This window comes from Lepisma saccharinum, chromosome 2 (genome assembly GCF_977018435.1).
Source record: "Lepisma saccharinum chromosome 2, izLepSacc3.1, whole genome shotgun sequence".
Classification (NCBI taxonomy): domain Eukaryota; kingdom Metazoa; phylum Arthropoda; class Insecta; order Zygentoma; family Lepismatidae; genus Lepisma; species Lepisma saccharinum.
Window position 1 is genome coordinate 96,056,538 of NC_139230.1, and position 22,908 is coordinate 96,079,445.

The window sequence follows — 22,908 nt, forward strand, 5'->3', positions numbered from 1 at the left end:
AAGAGATGCAAGTAAAATATATTCAATTCGCATGCAAAAAAAAAAAGAAGACAAATTTATGGGAACTGATTACTGGTGCAAAGAGTTAATCATAAAGATGAAGCAATAAGTACAAAAGAAAAAGCATTGGGTTTAAAGTGAGACGTCATTTGCGGCAGCGTATCCCATACTACAAATTTGCCATTGTTTTACCTTACGTAATAAATCCTGTAACAACGCTGGATTTTCGTGTGGATTATTTTACTTCTATGAGTTTGCAATGCTTTCTGCATGCAGGTGGTTTTGTTTACAGAAGGTGTCAGGGTTTGTGATTTGAACTATAGTATTATTGACGTGACATTCTTAACAGGTCGACGTCACATATACACACACGCACGCACACTCGGGGAATGTTTGCAGAAGTTGACTTGTTCACCGAGTTCAGACGTATACTCATTGATGACTCCGTCGTTGTCGTCTATCAAAATAAAAACCTAAGTATTTTGCAAACAATAAGAGTTATCGAAAAAATCTCCTCTTGTCGATTTTTTTTTTGGTGACGTAGAGTACGCGTAGAGAGGTCGGGGTTTTAGTGTGTCGGTCGAGTCTCGGTGTCCTCTGTCCACCCATACCAAAATAAACATAGGTCGTCATGGAACCAATTTTTTTCATCAATCGAAAATTTTCTAAGTCCACAGCGTTAAAAAAATCTTAAATTGCAAATATCTCGAAAATAGTAAGAGTTATCTAAAAAATATATCGAAAAACACCCCCATCCTGGTATCGTTGATACCTCCCCTGTCGATTTTGGAGGTGTAGAATACGTATACCAAGTTTTGGTGGTCCTGGGGTCAAGGGGTAAGAAGTTAACCCACCCTCCAAAATTTTGATCACTCGTAACTTTTGAACAAATAGTCGTAGAGACGTCGGGTTTAGTGCGTCGGTCGAGTCTCGGTGTCCTTTTTGATCTTCTAACAAAAAAAACATAGGTTGTCATGGAACCAAATTTGACCAGTCTGTCGAAAAATTTTCCAAGTCCACAGCGTTAAATTGCAAATGTCTCGAAAAAACAGTGAGAGAGAGAGAGATAGTGCAAAAATCCTCCCCGTTGACCCTTTTGTCGATATTGGTGATGCAGAGTACGTGTACAAAGTTTTTTTTAGAGGTCCTGGGTCAAGAGTGGGCCAATTGCCAAAATATTTTTTTTCATTGCTCGTAACTTTTTCGAAAGGATGATCATAGAGAGAGCTGGGATTTCTTGCGTTAGCATCGTCTAGGTGTCCTCTGTCCTCCCATACCAAAATAAACATAGGTCGTCATGGAACCAATCAAAAATTTTCTAAGTCCAGCGTTAAAAAAATCTTAAATTGCAAATATCTCGAAAATGGTAAGAGTTATCGAAAAAATATATCGAAAAACACCCCCATACGGCATCGTTAGATGCCCCCTGTCGATTTTGGAGGTGTAGAATACGTATACCAAGTTTTGGTGGTCCTGGGGTCAAGGGGTAAGAAGTTAGCCCAACCCCCTCCCAAAAACTTTGATCACTCGTAACTTTTGAACGAATAGTCGTAGAGAGGTCGGGTTTAGTGCGTCGGTCGAGTCTCGGTGTCCTCTGTCCACCCATACCAAAATAAACATAGGTCGTCATGGAACCATTTTTTTTTCATCAATCGAAAATTTTTTCCAAGTCCTGCGTTAAATTGCAAATATCTCGAATTTTTGACAAACAGAGGTGTCCCATAGAATTTTTGAGAAAATAAAACACGTGAAACTCTACAGAGGTGTGGTTATCTACAACCGCAGCCGTTGGAACTTTTTTTTTGGTTGGGCACCACGCACCCCTGGCGAGGTTATAGGGGCCAGGGATCCTAAAAAAACAACAATTATTATTTGTTTGTTTGCGTCACAATACGGAAATAATGAGAGGCACGCGCGCGCGTGTGGCACATCTTTCCCCCGAGAGAGGTTTACAAAGGTCACGATATATAAACATTGGTCCCGGACTTGGAAAATTACGATAAGGTGCACTCATCCTTCAAAGGATGAGAGGATGAGAGAGTGAATTTCACTCATCACTGCTTTTCTACGCTGTGAAACATCGTCAGCGCAATAAATGAGGCGAGGAACGTGGAGAGAAAGTGAGTTTTTCAGGTTTTGGTGGTCGTTTGGTCAAGAAATCAGAGTTGTCATCAAAGGTACAAATACTATCTACTAGTAATGTTGTATTGACTGGATTTAATAAATTGTTGGAACACCAAATTATAGAATTCTTTGGCATTATCTGTTTGTAGATATCGCGGTGATCTTCCACTCTGATTGATGATTGTCCTGAAGGCTTCTGTAACACATGATCCAGTCTTGGATTTGAGTGGCACAGCCCAGGCAAATTTTGAAAATGTGTCTATGACAGTGAGTAGATACTTGTAGCCCTTGTTGATCTTGTCTAAGTTTTTCAGCTGTCCACTTGCCATCTCAACCAAGTCACACTGCCATAAATCATCTACGCCTTTTGTAACCACTGGCAGTCTCTTATAATTATGTCTGGCTTGTCTGTGTAATTCATCAACAATAATTTGTCTAGACATAGTATGTAAACAAGAATATTGCAACTATGGGATGTTCAGCAGCTGATATTACAGGATTTTCTAAATATAATTTGTCTCCTATTTGTATATTAAATTCCAGAGAACCATCATCTTCAGCATAAGATGTTTCTAATGTATTGGGGTCTGTAAAATCCTCTAACTCTACACTGGTGACTTTTGGTTTGTTGTCAGCATTAGTTATTGATAAGGTAGGGTAGTGGTGTGCCTGTGGTTGTAGCCAATATTTGATCTTGATTGGTCTAAGTGTGCCCCCAACAAAAAACTGGTAATAAAATTGTGCAGGGGACAGCATATATATTTTGCCGCCTGGTGTAAATGGTGAATCATATTCTTTGTTGGGGATACTGTACAATTCAAGAATTACTGTATGTTTAGGATTCTCGATTAGGCCAGTTATTTCTTTTTCTGCTGTAAGCAATCTACTCATTACAGATTCAAGGTGCTCATTGATAGTCCTAACAATCTCATCGTGCCCTGGTTTAATTCTTATGTCCACAGCAAGTTTCTTGTATTGTTGCACAATCTCTTGAAGCTGGGTGGCAAAAACAGACAGAGCATTTGCTTGGTTGGATTCCATGGTCTCTAGCTGTTGCTTGATGTTGGCTACAATTTGCTGTAGATTTTCAACAACTGCCAATTTTGAATTTTGAGCAGTAAGATCATGAACTTGTCTTCTGATATCCTCAAAAAGGGCATGCAGTTCATTAATATGTTGATTAGTTGGTAGAGTGGCCACTGTCTGAGTAAGTTGTTTGATCTCTGTCTGGATATTCTTGATATCTTCTGATTTCAATATGCGATTCACAGCTCTCTTAATATTTTTAAGTTCCTGTGATGTAGGCAGATTTGATATAGTATTCTGCAAAGATTCAAGTACCAATTTCACATAATTTAATTCAGAAGCATCAGCCACACTACGCATAGCATCTTGAAGCAGGGCTATGTCTGCCTGAGTAGGTGTTGATTGTTGTAAAATTTCAAGTTTTGTTTGGATATCATCGATCAAGTGATGAAAATGAGATAGCTCAGATTCAGTGTTGAGGTTTTCAAGTTTGGTGATTTGTTGCTGGACACTGACAAGGGTATCTACAATACCAGGCAGGCGAGATTCTAGAGTTTCTTGTACATTTGTCAAATCACTTTGCACTGCTGCTATGGTACCTTCAAGGTGGGTTATGGTACTCTGAATTTTTCCAAAATCTTCATATGTCTCAAGTTGCAGCTTGATGTTGGCAACACTACGATTTATAGCACTCAGAGCATCAGAAGATGGTAGGTTGTTCATAAAATTTTCAAGTGTCTCAATTTTTTCTTTAACCTCGGCTATGGCATTGTTCAAGGAGTCCAAATTAGGTATCTGTAGTGATTGAATCTGTTCCTTTAGAGTGGAAATTACTTGATCAAAATCTAGTAAATCAATTGTTTGGAGCTGTGTCTGGACATTATTAATCTATTCTTCTAATTGTTGTTTCAATTGCTCAGAGTTGGTAGCCTGAGTCTTAAATTTGGCTTGAAGAGCTCCTTCAGCCTCCTCTAAATTTTGAAAATTATCTAATGTAGCCAAGTCAGTATATTTTTGAAGCAGCAATTTGAGTTCTGAGTCAATTTTAAGAAGAGGGTCCATGCATTGTGATTGTAAATTTGTAATTTCTAGTTGAAGACTGGCATTGAGTGTGGTTTGTAAAGCTTGTAAATCACTTCTTAATTTTTTGACTCTGACATCAAGCATCAGAATCTCATCACTGTGATCTTCATGCCTTGTATGGCCAAATATATCATTAGGCATTTTGTTATTTTAGTGGTTATTTGTTATAAAATATCTAATTCTTAATTCTATAAAAAAAGGTATAAGCTTGTCATAGGATCCTGGGACCTCAATATATAAGCAGTCACCAGCAGAAACAGTATATACAGTGCCAGAAATCATGTTTGAGTGCTTTATCCTGTAAATATTTTTGCCTACTGAAACTTAGACATTACCCTCGGGAGTTGTAATAAATTGTAATTGACCACCTACAGGTAATTGATAATGATTTAAATTATTGTTAAATATGTACAATGTTTTACCTGTTTTATCATCATAATCTGTAAGTATGCTGTTCAGATGAATAATTAACAAACCACTTAGTTTAGATATCATAGATTGTATATCAGAAGAGGGTGCTGGTGTTGGCAGGTCCATAATAGCCTGTTTTTTGAACCCAAATAAGTTCATAGGCATGTTTATTTTTTTCAAATCATGCTCTGTAATTGGGCATTGATTACCACTTTTCAAATCACAATGACCCCATGGTAGAGTATGTATGCCACATGATAAAATGCATCTCTTATCATCATGTGGGTCCAGAGCCACTTTTCTTACAACATTTGTAGTCAACAAGTGATCCACACTCTGAATTCTGCATTCTGATGTTCTTATTAAACTCTGGGTTTTGAGACAATCTTTGTAATCTTCAAATTCAAGCTCTTTGTCCACAGTTACTCTGCCAATGCCCTTGGCCTTTTTGGCAAAACTACATGTTTCAAAACTGTACATCTTGGCCCTTAACCCAGCAAATGCCACAATAACATCACCAAGTGTCTCAGCTTTTAACTTTACAGGCACCTTTTTGTTGTGGGGTTGAATCTTTGTATGTTCACTAGTATCAAAATATTTAAGCAATGCAGGCTGTGACATATCTTGATAAACATCTTCTGTCTGAATATCAAGAATAAGACTATACCTATCCATGTACATCAGTTTTACAAAATCACCATAAATAGGCTTCAGCACATCATAATAGAGCTCTAGCATGTGTAATTTGGCCAATTCCAATATCACAGTCCCTACATAAATAGGCTTATCAAACTTAATCTTGTTTTTTTTCATATTAAAAAGTGCCATATTCTCATCATAAATTCTTCTGTAGTTGAAATTAGGCTTTGCTACCAATTTTTTGCTCCGGCTGGGGTCAGTAATTATTTTAACATCAGTATGTTTTCTGACATTTTCTATGGTTTTGCCATACACTGAATTTACCATCAATTTAAACAAGGTCTTATCAAATTGGCTCATTGCAGATGTTCGAAGCTCTGTGTTTGTATCAATATATGGCTTCAACCATCTTGAGTGCCTGAACCTTAAGACTTTGCCAACTTTGGTCACTTGAACACCATGATTCATTAGGAATGGGGGGCAGATCAGAAAATTTGTTGTGTAAATCATCAGGAATTGTCAGATCAACCTCTAAGAATAGGCCATAGTCACTGTCATCAAAATCCTGAAGATCTTCAATATTGAAATCTTCAACCCACTCAAGACCTGCATATGGCAATTTATCCATCATAGCATAACCATACAGGCTGTTGGCATCTACATAAAGTATAAAATTTGATGGCAGGGCTGGATCATAATCAGGAATATATTTGTTATTTGCTCTGGCATATCTCTGAGAACATTGCACCATGCCTCCTCTTATACATTGTTCCATAAACCGATACATATCTTGATCTTGGATCAGATCCAATTGCATTTTAGTGTTTAAAAACATTGCAGACCATGCTAGGCCTGGAGCACTGTAGAAATACATTGGATCCAGCTTATAATTTTCCATGGATGATTTTCTAAATGCCTGAAGTATATCAGCTAAGAGAGTCACATCAAGTTTTAAATATGCCTTATGATAGTCACCAAATATCTGGCATTTTAAATTGTTCCACATCAACTGGGCATGGTGATAATCATCATCAGTAATTCCAGATGCCCTGAGTTTACTGTAGAATGCTTGTTGTGGTGGGAGAGAACACTCATCAAATTTAGAAAAAATTTGAATACCCTTCCGCCTAATTAATTTCAGGTCCTGATTTGGAAACAAAGCACATGTGATTTTGAATTGATCATCAGATAATTGACTGGCCAGTGTAGCCAGGCTAGCCGACAGAATTCTGTAGGAATCAAGAAATCTTAAGTGAATGGGAACACCATTAACTTTAATTATCTTGCTAATAGCAATATATTTCTCATCATTTTCTGCTAAAATATTTAAATTCTGCTTGTCAAAACCCTCGTACCTGATCAGATGATGAAAATCATAATTCGATGCACCATGGCAAAATATAGGGACAAATTATGGTCTCTGGATCTTAATATTACAGCTATTACACAGGGCCATTTTGAATTTACCATCTGTATGAGAATGGTGATGCACCTTGATATTTGTATCTGAAAATTCAGAATCACATACCGGGCATTTTTCTGCATTGTTGAAATCTTCAATCTGTTTCTCTGTTAAAGGCAACATAGGTTTTGATTTTAATAAGACATTAGATGCTATGTCATGGCATTTATTTTCTATTCTATGTGCAAATTCTTTGATGGCATCTGGTCCCATGTATAAATATTCTTCACTAACAACACCATCCTGTACAACAACATAATAAAAACTAGAAGGTTCATGTAACTGGTATGATGTAATTGAAGATTCATCAGGATCTGTGCTGCATAATGGAAGGGGTTTGACGTTTGATTCAAAATCACAGACTATATATGCTGGGTATTCCAACAAGGCTTCAAATTTTCTGAATTTGGCATTTTCACTTGGACTAGGCATCACCATATGAACAGGTTTATGGTTGCCACAGTGTTTTAAATGTTCAATTAACTTGTTTTAAGCAATTTCTGCATTTTTTTCCCGAACCCCATTTATTATTTTTTTACCATCAAATACAGTCAAACATCTTCTGCATAACTTGAATATTGTATTGGATTTGTCTAGTTGTTTTCTGACTAAAGCTTCAAAACTGTGTATCAGAGTTTAATGCTGTGTCCCATCCTCTTCAATTAAGAGCAGATCAATCGGGACAGAAGAATCATTATTAAGTGTACTGATTCTGAGAGGTGCTATCACGCAATTGCCGCGACCAGTAGAACAAATAAATACATTAATAGATAATTGTGTACCATTGATATCCCTGGCCTTTTTTTCAAATTTATCAATATTCTGAACAGACATTGGATATTCTAAGCCCTTCATAGCATCATCAAAATTGTGTTCATATTGTTTATAATAAGTTATTCTCTGAGGATTCATTAAAACTGGATACAAAGCAGCTAAAATACACCACAGAAAACATTTCTCATCATTATTTTCTATGTTAACCACGGCTTTTTTTTTTATATTGGCAGGTAATGGCAGATATGTAGATCCTTGTAATGGGCTGAATTCAGAAATATTAACATAGAGCTTGTGTGGAGTTCCGCATAGGCTCCATCCTGATTCTTTTGCAGCAAATTCAAAGTGTTTAATATTCAATTGATCTATCAAACTGCTTATTATTTTGTCTAAATTTGTATTTGAATATATAGCTACAGTTTCTGTTATGTAAGGCTGTGTAAATTTTGTGCCATTTGGTTTCTTATATTGTGTAAACAATTTGAGGGACAGCTTAAAAGAGCCATTTTGTGCATTTAGAATTGCCTGCACATCAGGATTTATACTGTTCAAAAAATTCTTAATGTCACATCTTGGCTCTGATACAAAACGGTGATCCCTAAGTTGGCCATTAAAACTGCTATGGATGGGTTCATAGCGTGGCTGCTTTGCCGGTCTAGCATTAACAGGTGTTTCAAGCTTCCTTTTCAGACCAGATGTAGATGGTTGTGGGGGCAATGTTGATGACTGTGCAGAACAAGTACCCATATGTTTATACGTGAAGTATTCCATGCTATATTTTCTATGGCATTTTGGGCATATTTTTGTGGGTGTTCTGCATTTGTCTGGATTACAATTCCTTTGGTGCTTAGCCCAATTAGGGCTGGATATATTCTTATTGCATTGATTACAATATTTTTGATTTGGCATTTTTGTTGTTGGTTTATTATATAAAATTTCTTGGAGTTCAAATCAAAATTCTATGCTTAATACAAAATATCAGTTGGGTTCAGCAGTGTGCTTTGTATACCTAGTGTGAAACATCTTATGCTGAAGATGATGGCTCTCTGGAATTTCATATACAAATAGGAGACAAATTATATTTAGAAAATCCTGTAGTATCAGCTGCTGAACACCCCATAGTTGCAATATTCTTGTTTTCATATTATGTCTAGACAAATTATTATTGATGAATTACACAGACAAGCCTGACATAATTATAAGAGACTGCGAGTAGTCACAAAAGGCATAGATGATTTATGGCAGAGCGACTTGATTGAGATGGCAAGTGGACAGCTGAAAAACTTAGACAAAATCAACAAGGGCTACAAGTATCTACTCACTGTAATAGACACATTTTCAAAATTTGCCTGGGCTGTGCCACTCAAATCCAAGACTGGAAAATGTGTTACAGAAGCCTTCAGGACAATCATCAATCAGAGTGGAAGATCACCGCGCTATTTGCAAACAGATAATGGCAAAGAATTTTATAATTCTGTGTTCCAACAATTTATTAAAAGCCAGTCAATACAACATTATTCGAGTTACAGTGATCCCAAAGCCTCAATTGTAGAGAGATTCAACAAAACCCTAAAAAATCTTATGTATAAACAATTTACACTTCAAGGTAATTATAAATGGCTTAATATTCTTCCAGAACTTCTACATAAATATAACAACTCGGTTCATTACACAATCAACATGAAACCCTCTGAAGTAACTTCATCTGATGATCAAAAGTTGATCAGGACTGTTTATTATCCTAGATACCAGCCAACAACAAGAAAGGCCAAATACAAGGTGGGTGATCAAGTAAGAATCAGCAAATATAAGCACTTATTCAAAAGAGGCTTTACAAGAAACTGGAGCACTGAATTATTTACAGTGGTTCAAGTTAAACCTGGGACCCTTAACACGTATATAATAAAAGACCACCGAGGAGAAATTCTCAAAGGCCGGTTCTATGAAGAAGAACTCAACAAAACTAAACAGCCTGACACATATCTCATAGAAAAAATCATCCGCAGAAAAGGCAACAAGTTATTTGTCAAATGGCTAGGACTTCCAGAACAGCTGGATCGAGCTGGATAGATGTCTTATTGTTGGGCCATCAGCTTGTGGTAAAACTACACTAATGATTGATAATTTTTTATTGGCACCCAACTGGTTAGACTGGAAAAACAGGCACTTGTATGTCTTCTCTAAGAGCTTGGAACAATTAAAATATCAGCAGCTGATGAAGCTATATGATGGATTGGATATAGCAAATTTTGAATCAGATGTTAAGCCACTCCATGAATGTCTCGATAATTCTGTTGTTGTGTTTGATGATATTATACTGGATAATCAAAACAAGGTTAGAAATTTCTTTACACAGGGCCGACACGAAAACATTGATTGCTTCTACCTGGCACAGACTTTTTCAAAAATACCGAATCAGCTGATTCGAGACAACAGCAATTTTATATGTGTGTTTCATCAAGATCATACCAACCTCAAACACATACATGATGAATATGTAGGTGGGGACTTGAGCTACAATGATTTTTCTAAGTTTTGCAGTAAGTGCTGGAACCAGGACAGTTATGGGTTTGTCACAATTGATATGACAAGGAAACCCAATAGTGGCAAATACAGAAATAAAATCAACAATTTTCTAGACATAGAAACATATATATATAACCATGAAAAGGCCAATCATTGATGATCTTAAATTAAGAGATTATCTTGTAAAAAGATTTAAGGGATGGAAATCACAGAACCGAGGAATTTATGAACAACACAAACAAACAGAACAGCCTATTATTGATGCTATTAGTGTATTAGGTAAAAATATCAAAACTGTTACAGAGCAAAATCAAAATTTGATCACAGAGCTTGTACCTGTAGCTGCTAGGAACATATTAGATTATCCAATCACCCCACTTTCCAGTATTCATACACCTAGTCCTGTTGCTCCTCGAAGAATTGTAGCTACCCAGGATCCTATTGAATTGGGTCTTCTTGCTCAAAAATATTTAAGCACACCTAAAGACAACAAAGATGAGGTCTTTGGCTTATATGCCGACACAGAGCGTGATGGTAGCATCGTACATAGTATTGGCAATTTCAGAGTAACATTTATGGGAGATGATCTCATTGTATATTCAGAATCTCATCTTGGAGAAAGAAGTGCTTTTGTTAAATATCCCGGAACACCTGGATTGTGGGAACTGATGACTAGGAAAAGGCCTGGCAACTATACAGATCAAGATTATGAGCCTTACAAAGAAATATTAATAAAATCAGATGCTCTATACCAGAACAATGATCCCACACAAAAAAGAGTCAAGTCTAGCAGTGGAGCAAAATATAACAACTTAATCAAGCCCATATGGTCACAGATCAAGACTGGCAGTGGAATCAAACAATACAACACCCTGCCTAAAGAATTTGTGTGGGTTGATGATGTCAGGAAACTTGTAGATAGGTTATTGGTGATAGCTGGGGAGGAAAATGCTGGCAACCACAATTTTTACAATGAAAAGGTTGGAATTATGGACATGATAAGCACCAAATTGTCTAATTTTATAGTGAATGACACTAAGGGGATTGGATATGTTATAAAAATTATTAATACTCTACCACCTAAATTTTGTAATATTTCTGAGTGTCGGGGGTTGGTTAATGACATTATAAACAAGCTGCCATTTGAACTACATATTCCAGGCTATCAGTATTGTGGTCCCGGCACAAAATTGGACCATAGATTAAACAGAGGTCATCCTGGTGTTAATCCCCTAGATGCTGCTTGCAGAGACCATGACATAGCATACAACACACATACTGATCTTGACAAGAGACATGTTGCAGACAAGAAATTAGAAGAGGCTGCATTTGGTAGATTTGTAAGCAAAGATGCTTCTTTGAGTGAAAAAATAGCAGCATTGGGATCCACCATAGCTATGAATACCAAACAAAAACTGGGGTGGGGGCTGTGAATATATATATATAATAAACCTAGAATGAAGGCCAAGGGTGTTATGTATCAAATACCTTATGCAGGTCTTAAATCTCTTAATACTATTGATAGCCTTTTAACGAAAAAGCAGCGGAAGAAAAAAAATTCTTGTCTTGCAAAGGGCCATGGTATGAAATTGTTGCTTAGTACCCCCCAATTAAAAAAAATTACAGCAATCCAGAAAAAAATCACATGTGGGGGGTTTCATATTTACTATCCCGGCCATCTTAGCAGCACTTGGGGCTGTTGGGAGCTTGGCTGGGGGATCAGCTGCCATAGCAAAAACAGTAATAGATGCCAAGAAAAATAGGGCAGAATTAGATGAATTGAAGCGCCATAACCTGGCTATGGAGAAACAAGGCAAAGGTGTTAAGAGAGCCATGAATAAGTTTAAAAAAACAAGAGCCGCTTACAAACCAAGATATTGAAGCTTTAATCAAGCCACTGGGCATCAAAAATTTTAGAGGAGTGTACATGTCTGATTCTTTACCAGAACAACCACTCAACAAAGAGTGTGGCATTGTTAATTTGGATAAGTACAAAAATCAGGGCACTCACTGGATCTGTTATCTTAAATATTTAAAAAATGAGGCATTCGTCTTTGATTCATTTGGGGGTGTTCCACCTGAAAATTTAGTAAAATATCTAAAATCAACTAATCTTTATTACAATAATGCCCGTGTTCAAAATTTCAAAGATGTTAATTATGGACATTTGTGTTTATCTGTTCTTAGATATATGTCTCAAATAAATAAACCATCAATTGAAGATTTTCAAAAAGCCTTGTGGTATTTAAAACATCATGGGGGTATTCCATCTCACCAGCCAAAATTCAATATTGAAACTTAGATTACATGATGATATAGTGTATCCCAAAACAATAGCTCTCAGAGCATTTTATGGCATTTACTTGATCCCTAATATTACACACCACAACAACACAATTGCAGTAGGGGATCAAAAAATTGTCATCACTCCAGGGCAATATAATCTGTCCACTCTAAATGCTCAATTACCCAGAGGTATAGTATTAACTCAAAATTCTGTCACTCACAGAGTAGAGATTGTATCTGCTACAGAAACAGTGGATCTGGGTACTATAGGAGAGCTGTTAGGATTTGAGAACAACACAAAACTTGAACCAGCCATCAAACACACTGCTATTAATATACCTAAATTCTTAGCCATAGAGACTCTAAATATTCACTGTAATGTGGCTGAGGGTATGATCACCAAATCAAATGGCATAGGCACTCACAAACAAACTGGCATCATTGCAACATTTAAACCTAATTCTGAATTTATGGAGCCCATCATCTACACTCCATCCCCAACATTATATTTTCCTGTGTGCCATAATAGAATAGATTACATTGAGTTGATGGTCACTAATGAAAAAGAAGAATTAGTTGATTTTGCTGGAGCCACAACAACTGCAATCATAGAGATTAATATTTAAATAAAAATACATACAAAAAAAATGGAAAATATTGAGAGTTATGAGCTACAATCATTCCCTCCAAACAGGAGGCAATTTGCAAATTTAAATCAACCCAACACAGAGATTGAGGTTGATCTTGATGTAGTGGATGGCTTTATACACCCCAGCAGAGCAGATCTATACATCAAATTTGATGTTGTAAAGCTCGATGGTGCAGATTATCCGGCAAATTCAAATATAAGATTGGTGGACAATTTTGTGCCGCATCTGTTCTCTGAAATTGAGATCAGAAAGCATGGTGTTGTTATAAACAGAGTGGATTATCCCGGCATTACCTCCACAGCTTTGGCCACACTAAAATTATCCAAAACCGAGGCTTCTTACTACAAAATAGGTGGATTTGAGGCTGGTGATAAAATTATATCTAAAAGCCACACAGTGCTGTTCCCCATGCGCCTGTTGCCAGGATTCTTCTCAGATTACAAAGATATTATGTGGAAAGGTGGTTTAAGAGTCACATTTAGAAGAGCTGCCAATGATAATAATGCTTTGATGAGGTACAGTACATTAAACTCTACAGGGGAAGCTCTGCCCAATACCCTACCTGATGAAGGCAAATGCATTATTCAGACTATGGAGCTAAGAATCCCGGTTGTTGAATATGAAGCCAGTTATGCTCTTAAATACAAAGCAGATATAGTAAAAAATCCACAGATTCCTTTACAATTTTATACATATCAATGTGTACAGAAGCCTGCCGCTGGTACTTATTATGAGTTTGATGCTACAAATTCATTCTCCAGTATACAATATGACATGCCGGATTTTGTGGTGGTACTGTTTCAGACTGGAAGACACAATAATCAGGAAAAAATTTCAAGTAGATTTGATAACTGCAACATCAAGAACATATATCTTAAAAATGGCAGAAATGAGGTGTTCCCCAGAGAAAATTATAATTTAGACATGTCCAAGGATGATTTTCTTAAATTATATGAAGCATTTACAGCATACAAAAGGGTCACTACTGGCAATACTGACATGTATTACACACCAGATGAATTCAAAGCACAGAGACCCATGTTTGTCATCAACACTTCAAAAAGAAAACAAGTTGTGGTTAATGACAGGACAAACATTAAAATTATCTGTGAATTCCACGATACACTCCCTGATGACACCATATGTAGTGTTATTCTCATAGGTGAAAAATCATATGTTTATGATGTAAGAAATGAGAGAGTCACAGAGCAATTCTAGAAGATTTCTGCAAATTACATTGTTTTAGTACTAGATATGCAAGTTGAGCCTGGTGCCCAATTGAACTTAAACCAGAAGTAAATATGTGTGTGTGTGTGTGTGTGTGTGTGTGTGTGTTAATACGTTTGGCCTAGTTTTAAGTGTAGCCAAAAAAAATATCAAGAGGGGCATATTTTTAACAAATTTATGGACAACAATCTCACAGAAGTGCCTTTTATAAGTGTAGGCAAATCAATCTGAGGGGGGTCATACTTTCCCGGGAAATTCCCGAGGGCATTTTTACAAAAATATTGGATTAGACGGAGTACCACACTTGAGAAAAAGCTCATATGGGCATGTTGAGCAAGTTTTAAGTGTAGCCAAATCTGCCTGAGGGGGGTTCATACTTTCTCGTCCCAGTAATAGGGTATTTTATCCTACTTGAGCTAATAACTTTTGTACCACCCCACATATGGCAAGACAAATCTTATGGCAGAAATGAAATTCTTTGGTGAAAAAAAATGGCCCGATTTGATATATTATAGGTCAGTCACATATGATATGTAACCCTTTCCAATTAAAAAAAATCAAATCCAAGATACATAAGATAGCAGATTTCAATATGGGGGCTATGTTGTAGTTCTATCTTTATACATTTTTACCTATGGTACTCGAATATTTAATTACCCATTCCTTTTCTGAAATGAAAGGGTGTCTTACGATTTTCAATTCACCCTGTTAATGTTTGTCTAAATAATTTTAAATAATAGTCTACTTCTTTCTAGTGATTTTGTGCGAGGTTAAATCCCAATTTTGTGGTTGTTACAGCAAAGTAGAAATCTGTCCCAATACATGTTTTTAAACCATAAACGCCGAGACGTGAAATATGACACATTTGGTTTTCTCGACTTTCGGAGCATACTACGACTCAGTCAATGTTCACAGATACATGTCTTGAGTGCTACACAAAGAGGCTATAGCATCCTATTAGTATTTTGTAAAGTTCAATTTTATTCTGAATATATTGGGGGGGGGGGGGCGTGCAATTTCCCTAGAAAAAAATGCACTGCTTTTACATTAAAAATTACATTTTTCTCCGAAAATATCAGACGCAAGTCCGCAATTTTTTCCACGAGAATGAAATACAATATGCAGGTTCCGTTTCAAACCATCATCTTCCGGCGTTGCCTACGTGGGGGCCTGATGAAATATAAATTTCGTACAAATATAGTTTTATTTAACTTTCGTCTGCTTCTTCTACTTGATAAATGAAAATTATGTTTCTTCGACCATGGGCGTATTCTCTAGTGTGTACGAAAGAAAACGAGATAAAAGTTGTAACTCTAGGATTCACAGTTTCCGAGCTAACAATTTTTGGAATTTTGAGTTTCCCGTTAAAAATTAGAAAATATTTTTCTACATAAGTACAATAAGTAAGCGCACAATTCTTGCTACGAGAATGAAATACATATCAGGCAATATGCAGGAACTGTCTCGGACCCACACGTTCTGGCGTTGCCTACGTGGGGGCCCCGCGAAATTGAATTTTGTAAAGAAAAAATAATATTATTAACTTTCGTCTTCTTCTTCTTCAATTTAGGTAGTGCAAATTGGATTGTTTCAACAATAGGAGTGTATCTGAGACTGTACTGAAAGAAAGAGGCTATAATTTGTAACTCTAGCATTCGTAGTTGCCGAGATATAAATCATCATTTAAAACCTTGCGTAATTTTAAACTTCCCACTGAAAACGCGCTGGGCGTTTAAGGGTCTACCTTTACGGTGCACTAGCGCCTTGCAATAACAAGTTGAAATTTTTACACACATTAGAAGAAGATCTAGTTACGTAGCGTATGCAACAATTCTTGGATATCTCTTGTCCCTTTTGTGCTACAGCATTTCAAATATCAAACATTTTCCGGTGATTTTTCAATTTCTTACATATTCAACCACATATAATATGGATTTGGTGATATATATGGAGACGACATAATGTATGCATACTGAGCTCACATCAGGGTTACTAGAAAAATTAATGCCTCCTTCTTGGTTGGATTACAGTTGTAACAACAGGCACACAAAATATGCATTTTTTGACACGTAAGGGTTTTTAAGGCATATTTGAGGTATTTTATTTGCTAACGTAAACAGGCTGAGGGTATTTTGATGCAATACACGTGTTAATTGGTGAGAGGTTAGTTTGGTGTGTAAATATCACTAGGCTGTGATGAATAATTCCAAAGTTAGTGAGTCCTAAAGTTAGCTCTTAGGCTCATTTCTCATATTTGGATATCATTTTCTGTTGCGCACCACCTTCTTCCACAGGCTATAACTCTAGAACTATTTCTCGGAGGAACCTAATATTTGAAATACAAGCCTTCCAGACATGATTGAACCTTCATGCCAAATTTCATCCAAATGAACAAAATCAAGACCAGGAGGCCATGGTCGATCTGACGTTGAATGACCCCTCTGTTTCCCTTTATAGTTTGTTCAAGCGCTGTAATTTAAAATGTTGAGTTGCTCGAAAACAGTAATTTCACTCCTTGCTTTAATAGTTTTGTATATGCCGGCCTCCGTGGCGGAATGGTGTATTCCACGACGAGTCTAGGTAGAGAGCAGATGTGTAAAGCGAGCGTTCCCCGAACATTCGTCAAGTAGACCACAATCAACACACGGAATTTACTTTCTACAGACAGACAGCAGAGCGACAAGCTCTGTAGTCGTGAAGTTATGCGAACGTATGTAATTTCTCAGACAAGCCGGTCAAAATGTTAAACACTTGAAATTTTATTTTGCAAGAGTACAGCAACAGTAGAATGGCAGGAGGATAAAACCATGACACAGCAGAATTTGACACGTCCTGTGTTAGGTTACATCCGGTTACAGCCGTGTATGAGCGGATAGAACACTGAGTCAGCAGAACGTTGACGTGCCTGTTGACCTTGAAGACGTCCGGTGGCGATGTGAAAGAAAGAGGGGGGTAATTGACCTGTGACGTTGTTCCTTGATGTATGCTTACCTAACACGTACGTATGCTTGTGTGTGTGTGTGTGTGTATGTGGAGGAAATGCGCGTGCAACCATTATGTAAGATGCAAAGAAAAATTTCATTCAAACCAAGAAACCATGACGTGGAAACTTTTGTGAAATTGGTCGATTTGACATGGAATTACCCAGAGACGATAATGGCAGAGACTTGGAAATCTTAGTAAATGTGTAATGGTTGTAAATATTTCAAGCAGAATCCGAAGCAGTAAAAAAAATACGAAAACAAACTGATTTCAAGTAGCTGGGTTATGTAAATAAACACATTAACTAGAGTTGGCCAAAGGTTTAGGCACCTTTTCATTTCGCTATCATTTGGTTCATATGGATCTACACCGCAAAGCTTTGCATTTTCTCCATATATTTTACTGTCGACTGCGCAAAGAGCTTGAACACATGAAAATTTCCAGATGGCACAACATTGTAATTACTTTTTTGCAATGTTACCGACATTTTACACAGTACTAACAACAAACGTAGAGTTGACGCTACGTGGTGGGTATTTCCTTACAGACGACAAAGAACTCGGCCGCCAACATTGCGGCGGTGCGAATCCTGACGTCACATGAAACCCACATATAGTGTTATGGGAGTTTTACTTTCCGTTATCTTAATTCGCTCATTACAACTTGACTATTTATCAAGTGAAAGAGCAGTGAACAAATTTTGCTTTCCGTAAAAGCTTGTATATTGTTATTTTACTTTTTGTTTGTTGAACCTAGAAATGTATATTCTTAATAACTCTCGTAATATCTTGGGTTTTCTATAATGTAGACGAGCAGTGGACAACGATTTTTTTCTCCGTTAAAATGTACACTTCCTTACTTTACCATTACTTTCAAGAACTTTAGTAATATAGTAGATATATTGTTAATGTAACACGAATATGTGTCAGACAAACGCTTTGCGAAAGTAAAGTTTATATATTTTCTTTTGAGTCATTCTGTATCGTTGTCAACCTTCAGTAGTGTAATTGGTACTATAGCTGGATCGATAAATGAAGAGGTGTTTGACTGAATAAGTAGTGTGATTTGTGGTACTATAAACTCGAGAAATGATGAGCCCCTCTCAGGCAGATTTGGCTACACTTAAAACAAGCTCAACATGCCCATATGAGCTTTTTGCTCAAGTGTGGAACCCCGTCTAATCCAAGATTTTTGTAAAAATGCCCTCGGGAAGTTCCTGTGAAATGATGAGCCCCCTCAGATTGATTTGTCCACACTTACAAAAGGCACTTCTGTCAGATTGTTGTCCATAATCCTGTCAAAAATATGCACCTCTTGATATTTTTTTTGCCCACACCTAAAACTAAGCTAAGATACACACACACACACACACACACACACACACCCACACCCACACCCACCCACACCCACACATATTTACTTCTGGTTTAAGTTCAATTGGACACCAGCCTCAACTCATATATCTAGTACTAAGACAATGTAATATGCAAAAATCTTCTAGAATTGTTCTGTGACTCTCTCATTTCTTACATCATAAACATATGATTTTTCACCTATGAGAATAACACTACATATAGTGTCATCAGGGAGTGTACTGTGGAATTCACAGATAATTTTGATGTTTGTCCTGTCATTAACCACAACTTGTTTCCTTTTTGAAGTGTTGATGACAAACATGGGTCTCTGTGCTTTAAATTCATCTGGTGTGTAATACATGTCAGTATTGCCAGTAGTAACCCTTTTGTATGCTGTAAATGCTTGATATAATTTAAGGAAATCATCCTTGGACATGTCTAAATTATAATTTTCTCTAGGGAATACCTCATTTCTGCCCTTTTTAAGATATATGTTCTTGATGTTGCAGTTATCAAATTTACTTGAATTTTTTTCCTGATTATTGTGTCTTCCAGTCTGAAACAGTACCACCACAAAATCCGGCATGTCATATTGTATACTGGAGAATGAATTTGTAGCATCAAACTCATAATAATTACCAGTGGCAGGCTTCTGTACACATTGATATGTATAAAATTGTAAAGGCACCTGTGGATTTTTTAGGATATCTGCTTTGTATTTAAGAGCATAACTGGCTTCATATTCAACAACTGGGATTCTTAGCTCCATAGTCTGAATAATGCATTTGCCTTCATCAGGTAGGGTATTGGGCAGAGCTTCCCCTGTAGAATTTAATGTACTGTACCTCATCAAAGCATTATTATCATTGGCAGCTCTTCTAAATGTGATTCTTAAACCACCCTTCCACATAATATCTTTGTAATCTGAGAAGAATCCTGGCAACAGGCGCATAGGAAACAGCACTGTGTGGCTCTTGGATAAAATTTTATCACCAGCCTCAAATCCACCTATTTTGTAGTAAGAAGCCTCGGTTTTGGATAATTTTAGTGTGGCCAAAGCTGTGGAGGTAATGCCGGGATAATCCACTCTGTTTATAACAACACCATGCTTTCTCATCTCAATTTCAGAGAACAGATGTGGCACAAAATTATCTACCAATCTTATATTTGAATTTGCCGGATAATCTGTACCATCGAGCTTTACAACATCAAATTTGATGTATAGATCTGCTCTGTGGGGGTGTATAAAGCCATCCCCTACATCAAGATCAACCTCAATCTCTGTGTTGGGTTGATTTAAATTTGCAAATGTCCTCCTGTTTGGGGGGAATGATTGTAGCTCATAACTCTCAATATTTTCCATTTTTTTGTATGTATTTTTATTTAAATATTAATCTCTATGATTGCAGTTGTTGTGGCTCCAGCAAAATCAACTAATTCTTCTTTTTCATTAGTGACCATCAACTCAATGTAATCTATTCTATTATGGCACACAGGAAAATATAATGTTGGGGATGGAGTGTAGATGATGGGCTCCATAAATTCAGAATTAGGATTAAATGTTGCAATGATGCCAGTTTGTTTGTGAGTGCCTATGCCATTTGATTTGGTGATCATACCCTCAGCCACATTACAGTGAATATTCAGAGTTTCTATGGCTAAGAATTTAGGTATATTAATAGCAGTGTGTTTGATGGCTGGTTCAAGTTTTGTGTTGTTCTCAAATCCTAACAGCTCTCCTATAGTACCCAGATCCACTGTTTCTGTAGCAGATACAATCTCTACTCTGTGAGTGACAGAATTTTGAGTTAATACTATACCTCTGGGTAATTGAGCATTTAGAGTGGACAGATTATATTGCCCTGGAGTGATGACAATTTTTTGATCCCCTACTGCAATTGTGTTGTTGTGGTGTGTAATATTAGGGATCAAGTAAATGCCATAAAATGCTCTGAGAGCTATTGTTTTGGGATACACTATATCATCATGTAATCTAAGTTTCAATATTGAATTTTGGCTGGTGAGATGGAATACCCCCATGATGTTTTAAATACCACAGGGCTTTTTGAAAATTTTCAATTGATGGTTTATTTATTTGAGACATATATCTGAGAACAGATAAACAGAAATGTCCACAATTAACAACTTTGAAGTTTTGAACACGGGCATTATTGTAATAAAGATTAACTGATTTTAAATATTTTACTAAATTTTCAGGTGGAACACCTCCAAATGAATCAAACACAAATGCCTCATCTTTTAAATATTTAAGATAACAAATCCAGTGAGTGCCCTGATTTTTGTACTTATCCAAATTAACAATGCCACACTCTTTGTTGAGTTGTTGTTCTGGTAAGGAATCAGACATGTACACACTTCTAAAATTTTTGATGCCCAGTGGCTTGATTAAAGCTTCAATATCTTGGTTTGTAAGCGGCTCTTGTTTTTTTTAAACTTATTCATGACTCTCTTAACACCTTTGCCTTGTTTCTCCATGGCCAGGTTATGGCGCTTCAATTCATCTAATTCTGCCCTATTTTTCTTGGCATCTATTTCTGTTTTTGCTATGGCAGCTGATCCCCCAGCCAAGCTCCCAACAGCCCCAAGTGCTGCTAAGATGGCCGGGATAGTAAATATGAAACCCCCCACATGTGATTTTTTTCTAGATTGTTGTAATTTTTTTAATTGGGGGGTACTAAGTAATAATTTCATACCATGGCCCTTGGCAATACAAGAATTTTTTTTCTTGCGCTGCTTTTTGGTTAAAAGACTATCAATAGTTTTAAGAGATTTAAGACCTGCATAAGGTATTTGATACATAACACCCTTGGCCTTCATTGTAGGTTTATTATATACATATTCACAACCCCCACCCCAGTTTTTGTTTGGTGTTCATAGCTATGGTGGTCCCCAATGCTGCTATTCTCTCACTCAAAGAAGCATCTTTGCTTACAAATCTACCAAATGCAGCCTCTTCTAATTTCTTGTCTGCAACATGTCTCTTGTCAAGATCAGTATGTGTGTTGTATGCTATGTCATGGTCTCTGCAAGCAGCATCTATGGGATTAACACCAGGATCACCTCTGTTTAATCTATGGTCCAATTTTGTGCCTGGACCACAATACTGATAGCCTGGAATGTGTAGTTCAAATGGGAACTTGTTTATAATGTCATTAACCAGCCCCCGACCCTCAGAAATATTCCAAAATTTAGGTGGTAGAGTATTAATAATTTTTATAAGATATCCAATCCCCTTAGTGTCATTCACTATAAAATTAGACAATTTTGTGCTTATCATGTCCATAATTCCAACCTTTTCATTGTAAAATTTGTGGTTGCCAGCATTTTCCTCCCCAGCTTTCACCAATAACCTATCTACAAGTTTCCTGACATCATCAACCCAGACAAATTCTTTAGGCAGGGTGTTGTATTGTTTGATTCCACTACCTGTCTTGATCTGTGACCATATGGGCTTGATTAAGTTGTTATATTTTGCTCCACTGCTATACTTGACTCTTTTTTGTGTGGGATCATTGTTCTGGTATAGAGCATCTGATTTCATCAATATTTCTTTGTAGTGCTCATAATCTTGATCTGTATAGTTGCCAGGCCTTTTCCTAGTCATCAGTTCCCACAACCCAGGTGTGCCGGGATATTTAACGAAAGCACCTCTTTCTCCAAGATGAGATTCTGAATATACAATTAGATCATCTCCCATAAATGTTACTCTGAAATTGCCAATTCTATGTACGATGCTACCATCACGCTCTGTGTCAGCATATAAGCCAAAAACCTCATCTTTGTTGTCTTTAGGTGTGCTTAAATATTTTTGAGCAAGAAGACCCAATTCAATAGGATCCTGAGTAGCTTCAATTCTTCGAGGAGCAACAGGACTAGCTGCATGAATACTGGAAAGTGGGGTGATTGGATAATCTAATATGTTCCTTGCAGCTACAGGTACAAGCTCTGTGATCAAATTTTGATTTTGCTCTGTAACAGTTTTGATATTTATACCTAATTCACTAATAGCATCAATAATAGGCTGTTCTGTTTGTTTGTGTTGTTCATAAATTCCTCGGTTCTGTGATTTCGATCCCTTAAATCTTTTTACAAGATAATCTCTTAATTTAAGATCATCAATAATTGGCCTTTTCATGGTTATTTATATATGTTTCAATGTCTAGAAAATTGCTAATTTTATTTCTCTATTTACCACTATTGGGTTTTCTTGTAATATCAATTGTGACAAACCCATAACTGTCCTGGTTCCAGCACCTACTGCAAAACTTGGAAAAATCCTTGTAGCTCAAGTCCCCCCCTACATATTCGTCATGTATGTGTTTGAGGTTGGTATGATCTTGAT